This window comes from Phoca vitulina, unplaced genomic scaffold (assembly GCF_004348235.1).
Source record: "Phoca vitulina isolate PV1807 unplaced genomic scaffold, GSC_HSeal_1.0 scaffold1, whole genome shotgun sequence".
In the NCBI taxonomy this organism is placed as follows: Eukaryota; Metazoa; Chordata; class Mammalia; order Carnivora; family Phocidae; genus Phoca; species Phoca vitulina.
Window position 1 is genome coordinate 71,202,024 of NW_022589704.1, and position 11,534 is coordinate 71,213,557.

The 11,534-nt window shown below is 42.7% G+C and overlaps 1 pseudogene; it reads right to left on the bottom strand.

Moving 5' to 3' along the window:
- Positions 1–9,105: 9,105 nt before the first annotated feature.
- LOC116631077 lies at positions 9,106–11,012 on the bottom strand (annotated as a pseudogene).
- Between the last annotated feature and the right edge of the window lie 522 nt (positions 11,013–11,534).

The window sequence follows — 11,534 nt, forward strand, 5'->3', positions numbered from 1 at the left end:
TTTATTCTACTCACCCTAGGTGGGTCAGCAGGTACATTCTCCTCAGTAGCCACTGAGCCCAAGCTGAGAGAACAGCCACCACCTTGAATGTCGCCTATCACCATGTCAAAAGGAAAGGGCCTTACACAGGCAGTTTCAAACAGACATCACTTTTGCTCACAATTCATTAGCTAGAACCAGTTTCAGGGCCCCATTTAACCAAAAGTGGGCCATGAAGTTCAACCCTACCATGTGCTGGAAGGGGAGCACTAGTAACAGTAAAGAGTTAGCATTACTGAGAGGACCACCTCCCTACAGCTGTCATACCACTCATGTTACCTAATTCTCATAACAAACCTTGATATTGTTTAACTTTAATTTTCAGATGAGAAATCTGAGGCTTAGACAGGTCAAGTAATTTATCCAAGAATCCCATCTAACGAGTACACTTGATTTCAGTTTCATCTGATTCCAAAATCAGTGCTTTTTCCATTATTTCCCTAAGTCTCCCGTATGTTCATCGGCTCACAATCTCCTAGCCTCAGGGGGTTGGGCGAGATAGGGAAACAGAAAGTGAAGGAAAGGTTTACTGTTAAGAGAGAATTCTCTCCACAAAGCCAAAGTACATACTTCTGTGGCCTCATTAGTACAATGAGGTGACCAACTGAACTAACCAAACCTAGGATCTGAAACTAAATCCCGTAAGACCAGAGGCAAAAACGACTAAAATGAGATTGTGGAGAAAGAGATATTAGGGATGCCAAGGTGATCATACAGACATTGCCATAAAATTGAGAGGCAGCATTATGCTATTTCTGTTCCTCAAAAACCTTCAAGTGATCACTTCAGAATGCTTCCTATTACCCAGCGTGATACCCAATTGCTTTCAAGAGCTCCATTTGCTGCTACATAAATCTCACCTTTAATCCCTAGAGAGTGCGGGTCATTTCGTTAAGTTCATTAAAAGCATTATACACACATTTTTGTTACTGCTCCGAATATACTAATTTTGGGAGGGATTCACATTTTGAAGGGAAGTATGCACTCAAGCATGCCAGGGAGGGTGATCTAACCTAGACGTCCCAGGTAGAACATGGTTGCATTCCATTGAACTGCTTCTTCGAGGGATGTAATTTTCAGCAAAGGGGGGGATGATCCTTTAAGCTTTTAAAATAGTTTTTACATTGTGTCTCATTTCTACTATACAGCTAACTGTAAGACCTTAAGTATTCAACCCAAGTTGAAGCCGTTGATATAATATAGCTAGATTTTGACTTTTCTAAGTATACTCTAAAAAAATGACAAACCTGAAGGAACAGAATTCCTTCTCTTATGAAGACTCTACTTGAAAATGCTTGTGATAAAATGTTATATGTAAAAGGCAGTCTGTACACTTGTACAGCCCCTTGGTTCTAGGGCTTTTAAGAGTTGGTATGTACCAGTTTCAATATACCAACCTGGATGTGCTTGGCTGGGTCAATGTCCCACCTCACCTCTGTGTAGGTCTATTTTAGCAGCACTTGTATTTGAGTCATAGTTTACAGATGATTTTTCCCTCTGCTTTCCAATTTTTCTTTAGTGTTACTTTTCTGATAAAAAAATTTTTTTTAACTTGAAGAGCATTTATAATATGAGTTCAAATACTTCAGATTACGCACTTTTATATTCCTAATAGATTTTTTTTTTTAATGGGAAACACAGTGAAGATAGAGTATCAAAGCCTCAGATAGTACTCTTAAAATAATCAGTAAGGCATGAAAGTTAAAACTCAATTTTAAAAAGAATGTCCTAGAGTTGAGGGTCAACCCCTCCTTATAACAGCCAAAATTTAAGTCACCTGAATAAATAGACGAGAAGGAAAGGGCACTCTGAACTCTACAACCTCTCATATTTAAAAGAAGAAACAGAAGAGGTAATTCCAATTGACCCTTTGTGCTTTATGGGTTTTGCATCTCTGGGAAGGTTAAGATGACAGCCCATTCTAAACACATGTCCATTTACATTAGCAGCCTTTTCTATGGGTGACTTAAGTGCATATTTGAAACATTCCAACAGAGAAACAAAAAAGACATCAAAGGACCAAATAAATCCATACAAGTATGGGGATTTAAGAGCCAGTTTATTTGGACTTTATTTCACTCTTATTTACCCACCACAATCCCAATGAGACCATAACACACTCAGTATCCAAAAAGACCTGCTTTCCATAGTCAAAACAGTATAGATCTCCACTGTCTTTCGGGAATATTATAGTGGATGCTTTGACTATGTTAGCAAAGGGGGCTACTGGAGGATATTGGGACGATTATTTTACTAACATATTTTAAGTGCGCCAAATAGGTGTCAAGTTCCTGTCTGAACGCTAATTAAGCCTGGATACTAAAAATGAATAAGAACAGGTTGAGAGCAGTTTTTATACTACTTGGGTGGTTAGCTGGAACAGCCATGACTGGAATGCCCTGAGCACCCCAACTTGGGTGATGATGTAATTCAAGTTGAACAATTACTTTAACTTTTCAGTCAGGCTAGGTCTAGATTTCTTTGAAATAGCCAGCCTAACATTCTCTTTTTAATGACTTTTCCCCTTCTTCTCCTACACTCCTTTCTCCCTTGATGGTATCATTACATATGGAAAATTACAGATGTTTAGTTTATACAACAGGAAAGATTAATATTTACTTTTTTAAAAAATCTGGTACATGAATAAAAATCCCTATAACAGTATATGCAATACTCACATAAAGAACTCTGGGGCCCTTAACTTTAGTAAGAGCTAAAGAATGTTTTTAAGTGGAGAGGAAGAAATGATGGGAATATTTGCTACAGTATGCAGACATCAGTCCCCTGGTGCCATTAGCTTAACAGGAATTAAATGTAACTATGAAGAGGGGAAGTCATTAAGTCAATGGTTTTTTTTAGGAAGTCCTTGCGTTGCAACCTGGCTGGACTGATTTGCTGGGTTTGCCCAAGGAGTACAGAGATACAATAATTGGGTAGAAGAGAAGAAATAATGTGAGCAAAAGACAAATACTGAAGTTCAAATGGGTACAACCCAGAGGAAGGCTATGGAGTGATGAGAAAGAAGCAGATGTTAAATACTTACTTACCTTCTTCAGCTGGTGTCTTAACTAGGGGCATTACCATTAATCAAAACTGTAAGTTTAAGTACTGGTTCTGGAAGGAAAAAAATCAGAAAGGGGCTCTTTGTCCTTTGTTAACACAAACAGAAACATTTGTAGAACAGAGAGAAATGCCCTTCTGTGGTTTTCTGCTTTGCAAGGTCGGGGATGACTGGGTAATATTCAGGCAGAAAAACATAATAAAGATCGATGACTGACAAAATCTTATGTTTTATATCACTAGCAGCAGATATTTTATATATTCTTGGCCTGTTTCTCTATATATGCAGTCACTTCTGCTAGTCATTGGAAGAGTTTCTTACATGTTTTTTGAAATATGTATGATTCTTTCTAGGTCCAGCAAATGATGAGCCTTAAAGGTTGCCCTCTTTAAAGTTTTTTTTATTTAAAAATTACAAATGTTAATTATAAAAATAGTAAACAATGAAGAGGAATATAAAAAAATTTTAAAGTAGTGCTCTCCCCTACCCTTCTCTTCATACTCATTTTAGTTATCTATTATTGCATAACAAATTACCCCCAAAACTTAAAAGCCTAAAGCAATAAACATCTATTATCGTACCGGCTTCTGTGGATCAGAAATCCAGAATGGCTCAGCTGGGTGGTTCTCGGCTCAGAGTTTCTCACAAATTGCTGCGGGGATGCCAGCAGGGATGGTAGTCATCTGAAGGCTTGACTGGGGCCGAAGGGTCCACTACCAAGGTAGGATCTAGTCACACACCCAGCAAGTTAGAGTGCTGCTTGGTGGCAGGCTTCAGTTCTTTAACACATGGACCTCACCTTACAGCTGCTAGGTGTTCTCTCAAGGTAAGAGCTAGCTGTGTCAAGGTTGAATGATCCAAAAGACAGAGTAAGGAGGCATCCAAATGTCTTTTATAACCTCATCTCTGAATCACACACACACATTAAATCCAGCCACACTCAAGGGGATAGAAATTGGGTCTCACCTTTGCAAAGAGGAATACGGAAGTACTTGTGGACATAGTTTAAAACTATCACAGTGCTCCTAATCTTCAAAGATACTCACTACTAATATATTGGTATATAACTTTCTAGACCATTTTCTTTGTACATATAAATATGTATAATGTACATATGAATTTTACATATTAGATATATATTAGATTATATATTTATAGTTGTTTTACAAAACCCAGAAAATGTTATGAATATTATTTGCAAATTTTTATTCATTAATTTATAAATGACATCATTTATCCGCATGCCACAGAGCTGCTTCTTTTAAATAGCTGCATAGCATTTCATTGGATACTTATAATTTATTTAAGCATTTCCCTAAAGATGTACCTTTGGTTTATCTTCAGTTTTTTGTTACTGTGAATGATGTTGCAGTGGACATCCTGGTACATAAAACCTTACCTGCTTATTTAAGTATTTCTGTATGGTATATTCTTTTTTTTTTTTTTTTTTTTACTTTTTTTAAAAAATTTTATTATGTTATGTTAATCACCATACATTATATTAGTTTTTGATGTAATGTTCCATGATTCATTGTTTGCATATAACACCCAGTGCTCCATTCTATACGTACCCTCTTTAATACCCATCACCGAGCTAACCCATCCCCCCACCCCCTCCCCTCTAGAACCCTCAGTTTGTTTCTCAGAGTCCATAGTCTCTCATGGTTCGTCTCCCCCTCCGATTTCCCCCCCTTCATTCTTCCCTTCCTACTATCTTCTTCTTCTTTTTTTTTTTAAACATATAATATATTATTTGTTTCAGAGGTACAGGTCTGTGATTCATCAGTCTTACACAATTCACAGCACTCACCGTAGCACATACCCTCCTCAATGTCTATCACCCAGCCACCCCATCCCTCCCACCCCCCACCACTCCAGCAACCCTCAGTTTGTTTCCTGAGATTAAGAATTCCTCATATCAGTGAGATCATATGATACATGTCTTTCTCTGATTGACTTATTTCGCTTAGCATAATACCCTCTAGTTCCATCCATGTCATTGTAAATGGCAAGATTTCAGGTTTTTTGATGGCTGCATAATATTCCATTGTATATATACACCACATCTTCTTTATCCATTCATCTGTTGATGGACATCTTGGCTCTTTCCATAGTTTGGCTATTGTGGACATTGCTGCTATAAACATTGGGGTGCACGTACCCCTTCAGATCACTACATTTGTGTCTTTGGGGTAAATACCCAGTAGTGCAATTGCTGGGTCGTAGGGTAGCTCTATTTTCAACTTTTTGAGGAACCTCCATAGTGTTTTCCAGAGTGGCTGCACCAGCTGGCATTCCCACCAACAGTGTAGGAGGGTTCCCCTTTCTCTCATCCTCACCAGCATCTGTCATTTCCTGACTTGTTAATTTTAGCCATTCTGACTAGTGTGAGGTGGTATCTCATTGAGGTTTTGATTTGGATTTCCCTGATGCCAAGTAATGTTGAGCACTTTTTCATGTGTCTGTTGGCCATTTGGATGTCTTCTTTGGAGAAATGTCTGTTCATGTCTTCTGCCCATTTCTTGATTGGATTCTTTGTTCTTTGGATGTTGAGTTTGATAAGTTCTTTATAGATTTTGGATACTAGCCCTTTATCTGATATGTCATTTGCAAATATCTTCTCCCATTCTGTCAGTTGTCTTTTGGTTTTGTTGACTGTTTCCTTTGCTGTGCAAAAGCTTTTTATCTTGATCAAGTCCCAAGAGTTCATTTTTGCCCTTGCTTCCCTTGCCTTTGGCGATGTTTCTAGGAAGAAGTTGCTGCGGCTGAGGTCGAAGAGGTTGCTGCCTGTGTTCTCCTCTAGGATTTTGATGGACTCCTATCTCACATTTAGGTCTTTCATCCATTTTGAGTCTATTTTTGTGTGTGGTATAAGGAAATGGTCCAGTTTCATTCTTCTGCATGTGGCTGTCCAATTTTCCCAACACCATTTGTTGAAGAGACTGTCTTTTTTTCCATTGGACATTCTTTCCTGCTTTGTTGAAGATTAGTTGACCATAGAGTTGAGGGTCCATTTCTGGGCTCTCAATTCTGTTCCATTGATCTATGTGTCTGTTTTTGTGCCAGTACCATACTGTCTTGATGATTATAGTGAAGGGAAAAATGGGGGGGAAATCTGAGGGGGAGACGAACCATGAGAGACTATGGACTCTGAGAAACTAACTGAGGATTCTAGAGGGGAGGGGGGTGGGGGGATGAGTTAGCCTGGTGATGGGTATTAAAGAGGGCACGTATTGAATGGAACACGGATGTTATATGCAAACGATGAATCATGGAACACTACATCAAAAACCAATGATGCAATGTATGGTGATTAACATAACATAATAAAATAAAATTAAAAAAAAAGATTTTAATGATACCAATCAAAAAATAAATAAATAAATGAAATTGCTGTATCAGAATATTTCTGCTTTTACTATTTTGATAAGTACCATCAAATTGCCTTCTAAAAGTGTAACATTTATTTAGTCATTATATTGGTTAGGATAGGCTAAGTAGAGCTAAAAATTGTCCGTGGTTTAAAGACAATAAGTTCATTTCTCTCTTCTGTAATAGTTCAAAGCAGATTTTCCTGTCAGTAATGGCAGGACTGGAGGGATGGGAGGTCTTTGCCCACATGGCTCTTATCTACATGGTTCTTCAGGGGTCCAGGATTATAGTGTCTCTGTCATTTTTTATGATATTCTAAGGTGACTCTGGTTGTCACCATCATCATTCTAAGAAATGAGGAGGGAGGGGAGAGCACAAAGGGATAAGGCTAGAAATTTTTACTGGCCAGGCCTAGAAGTGACATTCATTGCTTCAGCGGGCATTTCATTGAAGAGAACTGCAGAGGATACTGGGAAGTATAGTAAGGTTGGGCAGCTATATGCCCAGCTACCATCCTCTGCCACAGGGATTTTAAAATATTTAAAATTGGTATGTCACAGAGTCACAGATGTCAAGTAATCAAAATGGCTGCTAATTAGAAACAACTAGAAGAACCAAGCAGTACATACCAGCTAAATATTAACCCTACTATACTTTATAATTTAGAATAAAAATCCCAATAATATTTTTCATGGACTCAAAGTTAGCCTGGTGATGGGTATTAAAGAGGGCACGTATTGAATGGAACACGGATGTTATATGCAAACGATGAATCATGGAACACTACATCAAAAACTAATGATGCAATGTATATTGTTTTGCAATTTAAATGTTTAGCTTATCCAAAAGAGCAACTTTTGAAAAGGAAAAATAATGAGGACGTTCTTGTGTTACTAGATATCAAAGCATAATATGAATATAGTAATTAAAATAACGAAGTACATAGGAATAGATCAATGAGAATTTATAAAGCTATAAATTCTGTCAAACTCTCAAGTATATTAATAATCATTTTCCTGGAGACCACCCTCTCCAAATCTGCCATCATCCTGCTTCACTGTGAAGTGATTGCTCTCTAGGTGTCCTGCATGCTTGTGGCTTCCCTTTGTGGCTTTTTTTTTTTTTTTTAAGATTTTATTTATTTATTTGAGAGAGAGAGAGAGACAGCATGAAGGGGGGCGTGGTAAGGGAGAAGCAGACTCCCTGCTTAGCAGAGAGCCCGATGACACGGGGCTCCATCCCCAGCACCCTGGGATCTTGACCTGAGCCCAAGTCAGAGGCTCAACTGACTGAGCCACCCAGGTGCCCCTGTGGCTTTTGTTTCCTGTGTTCCATGCTATCTTTTTTCTTCGTTTACACACTCATTTTGCTGGAGTCCAACCATTAATGGCTTCCTGAGACAGGGAACCTGGAAGGTGAATCTTCCAAGGCCTTGAATGACTAAAGATACTTTTATTCTTCCTTCAGACTTGACTGACAGTTTAGCCGGGTATTAATTGGTAAGTATTCCACCCCCCCCACCCCCCCCACCCCCGCTCAGAATTGTCTTCTGGCATCCAATGTTGCTATTAAGATGTCCAGTGTCATCTCCTACCTATTCCTGTGTGTCACCTGTTTTTTTCTTTCTTAAAGCTTTTAGACTCTTCTCTTTTTCCTTGGTGTTCTTGGCCTATGTGCAGATACGCCCTGGCTTTTTGTTTGCTTATTTGTCTCATTTGTTTCACTGAGCACTCAATGGGACCTTAGCCTCTGAAGATTCACATCATCTAGTTGGGGGGATGTTTCTTCCATTATTTCTTTGATAATTTCCTCCACTCCATTTTTTTTCTGTTCACTTTTTAAAAAATCCCTCTTTCCTGTTAATCAGATGATAGATTCCTAGATTAATTCTCTAACTTTCTTATTTTCTATCTCTTACTTTTCCATTGGTACTTTGGAAAAAAGGCTTTACTCTTGTCATCCAATAAGATATAATATTAATTGCCTCTAGGCTCAGGCTTCCTTGATCATTGTTCTCATAGCTTGGTTATCTGCCTCAAACTTTTTTTTTTTTCAGGGTTTTGTTTATTTGAGTAGTTTGTAGCCATCACTGAGAGGCAAGTGAGGGAGAGAAAATTCTTGGATCCATTTTAGAGTCTGAGACATTGAGGCCAAAGTGGGCTCGTGGCAGGGTCAAAGTCCCAGCTAGTAAAGAAGACAGCTCTGGAGCTGCCCGAGGCTGTGTCCCAGGCAACAGCAGGCCCCAAACCTGCCCTAATAGCCATGCACAGAGAAGTGTGTCCTAGCTTGGGAGGGGACAAGATAGACTCCTCCCACCCAACGTGGCCCGCACTTTCTTAGCTGCGCCATTCTTAGGCCACCCGCCAACAGCAGAGATGGTGGCCCCCTGTGCACACTCACAGAGACACACCCGCCCTCCACACACACAGCTCCAGGACAGGCAGCCCGGGCCGAGGCACACAGCTGTCTCCCAGGGCGCACAGCACACCCACACTCAAGCCCCACGTAGAGCTCAGGTCCAAGCAGAAACACCTGTGTCCTTGCCCATTATGGGCACAGTGGCGTGGCAGGGGAAGTGGAAGGGGGTGGCGCCTGGGTAGGCCAGGCAGGTGGCCATGGCCACTGTGGCAGCCTCACCAGCTGGCCTTCACTGCCTTGATGTCACTCACAAGGCTCTGGGCCAGACAGATACCAACGATCTGGAGGAGGGCGATGGCCACAAAGACCGCAGCCCCAGGAATCAGGCTGTCCTGCAGCCCCTTGTCAAACTGGCCCGCGCAGCAGCCTTCGGTGCACATGGAGCCCTGCTGCTGCAGCTCCAGTTTGAGCTGCACGACCTAGCCACACCGGGTGTTGGGGACACCTTCCGCAGGGTCCCTGAGGCAGCTGGAGAAGGGCACCCTGCAGCGCTCCCAGCTGGGGTTCAAGTCAGTGTAGTTGAAATAAATACTGAGGTTCCAGTCTTTAGGCCCTCGGGCTCCGCAGCAAGACGGATATTCCTGAGCAAAGTCAATGAGCTTCTGGAGGTCAATGTTGTCCCGAAAGGCCTTGATGTTGTCGTTGAGGAAGAAATTGAGCGGGTCTCAAATCCAGTCCATGAATACGAAGGCCGAGATCCCTGTTGCCAGCTCCAGGAAGCCGATGAGACCGAAGAAGGCTGAGAAAAACCTGAGCAGGAAGGTATCTCCCGGAGGGGCCGGATGCAGCCGGCAAAGCCCAGCACCAACATGATGCCTCTGATCACTACGAACTGCCAGGCGGGGTGGAGGCCTCTGGGATCTGTCAGCCCGGAGCTGCCGCAGAGAACGCCCTGCTCACCCCAGGCCCAGAAGCCGATGGCCAGAAACAGGGCTCCTGGCACCCAGAAGACAATGTTGCAGCCAAACGGGAACTATTCCCCACAGCAGCCCACCTCGGGTTGCTGGGAGGGCTAGTGCTTGCCGCGCACGGTGAGCGGCCTCCCGCGGCCCGGGGCAGCGGAGCAGGGGAGAGCAGGGGCTGCGCCCGGCCCTCCACCGCCTGCCCGGGTCAGAGCCCCCGGGAGCCGAGCCTCGCGGCCGTGGCTTCCCCGCCACCACCACACAGAGCGCTGGTGGGCCGCCCGTCCTGCAGGGACCACGGCCTCCCGCGCCCCTGCTCACACTTTTCAAAAAAAAAAAAAAAACAAACAGTCGAGAGGGAAACGAACAAGAGAAGCCAACAGAGATGGGACTGAGCCCACTCAGCAATAGGGGTGCTGCTCCCCCATCATTATGGGAACTTGGTCCCCTGAAATCTTTGCTTCCAGGGCTCCCGCCAGCGTCATTTAAATAACTCACCTCCTGTTGGTATCAGCAGATACATGCTCTCTGTTCACAGTCAACCTTACTCTTACTCGTACTCCCCGGTTATTGATGATTTCTACCTCCTTATGGTACCTGTGCACAACTTCTTCATCTCTGGGGTCTTTTATAAAGCTTTTCCTATTATAACAACAGCTTCCCTGTATTTTGCACAAAACGTTTCCAAGATGATCGAATTCTCTCCCCAGTCACCATCATTCCTGTGTGGGCAGATCTTTCCTGCGGCCACTCCATCTATCTCTGTCCTATAGCTTGGCTGCCCTTGAGTCAGGTCACCTCTTCTGGCCACATCAACTGTGGACGGGGAGTGGGGGTGGGTCGGGCGATAACACCAAACAAACCCTGCCTGAGAAACCATGCAGGGTTACTTTTCTGCCGAGAGGTTTTGGGTATGGTAGGTATTCAGAGGTATGGCTAGCCCTTTACAGTGACTTTAGGTAAGATACTCAAACCGTAGGAGCCTCAATGGCCTCTTTGAAAAGGGGAAATAATTAGATATCGCCCATCTATTTCATAGAATTGTTATGAAGATGAAGTAAACTGTTGTAAATTATAAAGCATTGCACCATGTAAACAGCTAGTGAAATGCCTGGCATATAATAGATGTTCCATCAACAGCGTACGAGGATGCCGTAAAGTGCCTGGTCCCAAAATGGGCTCTTCGGGCCCACTGCTGAGAACTGCAAGCTCAGTGCCATACGGCTCTTAGTCCAGGGCACTCCCAGGCCCTGGGGCTGCCTGCGGGGCCTGCTGACAATGCCTGTCAGCAGGTCTGCCCTCATTCCTGCCCAGAAGGCCTGGGAGGGGGAAGTGGGGAGACTTGGGGGGGCGGTCTTTGGGAAACTGCAGAGTTGGTGAGGAGAGGCTATTCCCTCTTCTTGCCAACCTGGGAAGAGGAGCAAAGGTGCCCTCTTGAAGCACAGGGAGGGAAGCCTCGTGCGTGTGTGCGCACACAACCACACATCCACTCCTGTCCCACTGAATCAGGGATGTGTGAGAGTCTCTAGTGTGAGGCTGCCGGCGCTGAGACTAACAGAGATCCTACTGCCACCCTGTGCGGAGAAAGGGGTGGGAGAGGGATAATGGAGCTGAGAAAGAACAGATGGTCTTTTTTAAAAAAAGTTTCCCCTAAAGCTAAAATTTTTAATTAAAAAGACTAATTTTTTTCCTTTTTAAAACCCCCTTTTTATGGTAAAATATAGCATACAGACAGAAAAAAA